Below are 4,875 nucleotides of genomic sequence, written 5' to 3'. Positions count from 1 at the left end.
GTTCATCCAGCTCTACACCTTGTTATCTCAGATTCTCCAGCTCCTACTATCTCTGAAACAATTATAATGTTATGGCTGGTTTCTGCTATAGTGTCCGTAAATGGATCTGAAAGGGTTAATACGGAGGAGCTATAAGCAACACCCACTATGTCGATGTCATATGAACTTATGGGTGAGATACTCTTCCGTGGGTCAGTGTGGACTCAATGGGCCAAGTGGCCTACTTCCATACTGTAGAGACTCTAAGATAGTCCTTCATGGTAACCTTAGCTGATGATGGGAATTGAACCCATGGTGTTAGTATCATACTGCTTCGCAAACCAACCATCCAGCCAACTGAGCTAAATATAGACTAGTATAGCCTAGGAACTTATTGGTTAAAACGTAATCTTTGGTTCTCCTCAAGGAATCTGTAACAATATCCATCAGACCAAGGCGAAGTAATTTGCTACAACTGACCCCAAGTCCATGTCTTTTGGATTTCACCAACACTTTAACATGACACAATATGTAAACAGTCCAACCAGGGAAGGGGTTATACTGGAGTTGGTTTTGGGAAATGAGCCTGACCAAGTGAGTGAAGTTTCAGTAGGGGAGCATTTCAGGATTAGTGACCATAATACTGTGAGTTTTAAGATACTCATGGATAGGGATAACAGCAGTCCTCGGGTGAAGGTGATAAATTGGGGGAAGGCAAGCAACAACAATATTAGGCAGGAACTGGAGAATTTTGATTGGAGGTAGCTGTTTGAGGGTAAATCCACATTGGACATGCGGGAGTATTTCAAATGGCAGTTGATAAAAGTTCAGGAGAGGCACTTTCCTGTGAGAATGAAGGATAGGTATGGCATGTTACTTGAACCTTGGATGACCAGGGATGTCATGCCCTTGGTCAGAAAGAGAAAGGAAGCATACGTAAGGTCCAGGAGGATGGGAACTGATGAAGCTTTTGAAGTATATAAGGAAAGTAGGAAATAACTTAAGCAAGGAATTAGAAGGGCTAAAAGGGGTCATGAAAAGTTGATAGCAAACAGGATTAAGGAGAATTCCAAGGCTTTTTATGCATATATAAAAAACAAGAGGGTAGCCAGGGAATGGGTTGGCACACTCAAGGACAAAGGAGGGAATCTGTGTGTGGAGCCAGAAGAGATAGGTGAGGTCTTAAACGAATACCTTATGTTGATATTCACCAAAGAGAAGGAATTGGCAGAGGATGATCTCAGGGAAGGGAGTGTCGATCTTCTAGGCCAAGTGCTATTAAAAAGGAAGAGGTGTTGTGCGTCTTAAAAAGTATCAAGGTAGATAAGTCCCTGGGTCCTGATGGGATCTATCCCAGAATACTGAGGGAGGCAAGAGAAATTGCTGGAGTATTGACAGACATCTTTGTATCCTCTTTGGCCACAGGTGAGGTCCCAGAGGCCTGGAGAACAGCCAATGTTGTCCCATTGTTTAAGAAGGGTAGCAGGGAATTATAGGCATGTGAGCCTCACGTCAGTGGTAGGGAAATTATTGGAAAAGATTCTCAGGGACAAAATCTATATGCATTTAGAAGCAAATGGACTTATTAGCAATAGACAGCGTGGTTTTGTGTGGGGGGAGGTTGTGCCTCACTAACTTGATTGTGTTTTTTGAGGAGTTGACGAAGATGATCGATGAGGAAAAAGCAGTTGATGTTGTCTACATGGACTTCCATAAAGTTTTTGACAAGGTCCCTCATGGCAGACTGGTACAAAAGGTGAAGTCACATGGTATTAGGGGTGAGTTGGCAAGATGGATACAGACTGGGTTAGTTATAGGAGACAGAGGATGGTGGTGAAAGGATGCTTTTCAGAATGGAGGGCTGTGATTAGTGGTGTTCCACAAGGATCAGTGCTGGGACCTCTGCTGTTCGTGATCTACATAAATGATTTGGAGGAAAACATAGCCAGTCTAATTAGTAAGTTTGCAGATGATACAAAGATTGATGGAGTCGCGGATAGTGAGGAGAATTATCAGAGGATATAGCAGGATATAGATAAGTTGGAGGCATGGGCAGAAAAATGGCAGATGGAGTTTAATCTGGACAAGGTGAGGTGATGCATTTTGGAAGGTCAAGTACAGATGAAATTATCCAGTGAGTGGCAGAACTCTTAGGAGTATTGAGAGGGGACTGAAGGTGGCAGCGCAGGTAGATAAGGTAGTAAAAAAGGCTATGGCATGCTTGCCTTTGTTGGAAGGGCATTGAGTATAAGGATAGGCGAGTTATAATGCAACTTTATAGAACTTTAGTTAGGCCACACTTGCAACATTGCATACTACCAGAAGGATGTGGATGCTTTGGAGAGGGTACAGAAAAGGTTTACCAGGACATTGCCTGGTATGGGGGGCTTTAGCTATGATGGAAGGTTGGATAGACTGGGTTTGTTTTCACTGGAACGCAGGAGGTTGAGGGGCAACCTGATAGAAGTTTATAAGATTGTGAATGGCATGGATAGAGTGGAAAGTATGAGGCTTTTTCTGATGGTGAAGGGGTGAATTACATGGACTCACAGGTTCAAGGTGTGAGGTGGGGGGGAAGTTTAAAGGAGATGTGGGAGGCATGATTTTCAAACAAAGGATGTTGAGCACCTGGAATGTACTGCCAGAGGAGGTGGTGGAACCAGACAGTAGCAGCATGCAAGAAGCACCTGGACAAATACAAGAATAGGAAGTGAATAGAGGGATACAGATCCTGTAAGTGAAGACTGTTTTAGTATGGAAGGGCAAAATGTGTCGGCATAGGCTTGTTGGGGGTGAGTGGCCGAAGGGCCTATTCCTGTGCTGTATGTTCTTTGTTCTATGCCTCTGGTCTTCATTTTCTATATATTTTGTGACTGTTTTAAAAAAACAGAATTGCCCAACAAAATCTATTGAACACAGAATGGGCAAGTTGGCTGCTTCTCAAAATTTCCAGCAATTACCATTACAAAACAAAGCTCATCACTCTAGAATGCCACACTTCCCATTTGTATGAATATTACAGTCAAACTAATATTAGATGAAATGTCTGCCTCAGCCTGTTCTGAACAAAGGAAACCACTGAAACATGTTATGCATGAGGTGGCACCAATGACTTCACCGTTATCTGCTACAAAACACAATAGGTTTTGAACATGATATCAAAACCTATCTCATAAGCTTTGTGGCTTTGTCTGCCTGTAGTTTTGACCTCATTGAAAAGTTTGATTTCTGGATAGATTCCTATATTTCACCTGGAAAGTGAATCAATTCCTAGTTTACAACTGCTGTACCTTCAACTACATGAGCTACATCTGAGCTTCTGCAAAAGGAACTTCCGTGCACAAACAACTTAAAGGACCACAAATGGACATGGACTTTAATTCGTATGAATTAATACTAATTTTTAAAATTAGATTGTAGAATCCCTACTGTGTGGGAACAGGCTGAATAGCTCAACAAGATCACACTGACCCTCAGAGCATCCCACCATAACCAACCTAATCTACACATCCCTGAACAATGCAGGCAATTTAGCATGGCCAATTGACCCTAATCTGCATATCTTTGGACTGTGGGAGGAAACCCACACAGACATGGGAAGAATGTGTAAACTCCACACAGACAGTCACCTAAGGGTGGAATTGAACCTAGGTCCCTGGTGCTGTGAGGTAGCAGTGCTAACCACTGAGCCACCATGCCATCTCAAATTGTTTGTGCAATTTGTAATTGTAACATTTTTTCCTCTTTCTCTTCCTGGTATGCCAGTATATGTATTGTTAAATTATCACCCTGACCCCCACCAGGGTTGGATACTTGAATAAGCCATCTTTTATAGTTTAACACTAAAGAGAATTTGTTGCAAGTTATTTAGAAATTGGCCTTCACAGACAGAGTGTTTGGGGAAACATAGCCCTTATTTTTCAAAGGGAAAATAAATTTATAAAAAGAACATAAGCTTATTGGCACAACATCGTGGGCCAAAGGGCCTGTACTGTGCTGTACAGTTCTATGTTCTATGTTCTATTACCCAGCCTGTCTTCATTGCTGATGTGCTCCACCCTAGGCAAAATCCTGGTGAATCTCCAATGCACACCCTCAGTGCAATTACAACTTCCGTGGAGACCAGAACTGCACGCAGTACCCTAGCTGAGCGTAACCAAAGTCCTATATAGCTCAAATATTATCCCTGCTCTTATTACCTGGTCTGGACTACGTATTACTCTGGACCTACAGAAATGTGGTTGACTCTTAACTGCCCACTAGAATGGGCATTAAATGCTGGCCTAGTCAGTGACGCCCTAATCCTATGAATAAAAAAAACAACTAAACCTGTTATAGGCAAAATTATCAAATAGAGAAAATAAATAAATTTATTTCTTCCTGTTGTCTGTGACAAAGCCAAATGATGAAACACTTAGGCTTCTTTTATTAGAAAAATCAAGATTTCAATGTACACCACCAAGAGTGGCTCAGCAGCAGTACTACTGATCGAGCTGGTTGGGTCCGAAAGGACATAACTGCTAGACTGGGTCGGCGGCAGTTGGTGAGGGAACCAACAAGAGGGAAAAACATACTTGACTTTATCCTTACTAATCTGCCAGCTACAGATGCATCTGTCCATGACATCGGTAAGAGTGACCGTCGCACAGTCCTTGTGGAGACAAAGTCCCGCCTTCACACTGAGAATAACCTTCATTGTGTTGAGTGGCACTATCACCGTGCTAAATGGGACAGACTTTGCACAGATCTGACAACTCAAGACTGGGCATCCATGTGGCGTGGTGGGCCATTAACAGCAGCAGAACTGTACTCCAGCACAATCTGTAACCTCATGACCCAGCATATCCCCCACTCAACCATTACCATCAAGCCAGGGAATCAACCCTGGTTCAATGG

Source organism: Rhincodon typus, chromosome 37 (genome assembly GCF_021869965.1).
Source record: "Rhincodon typus isolate 14 chromosome 37, sRhiTyp1.1, whole genome shotgun sequence".
In the NCBI taxonomy this organism is placed as follows: domain Eukaryota; kingdom Metazoa; phylum Chordata; class Chondrichthyes; order Orectolobiformes; family Rhincodontidae; genus Rhincodon; species Rhincodon typus.
Note: the sequence above shows the minus strand (reverse complement) of the source record.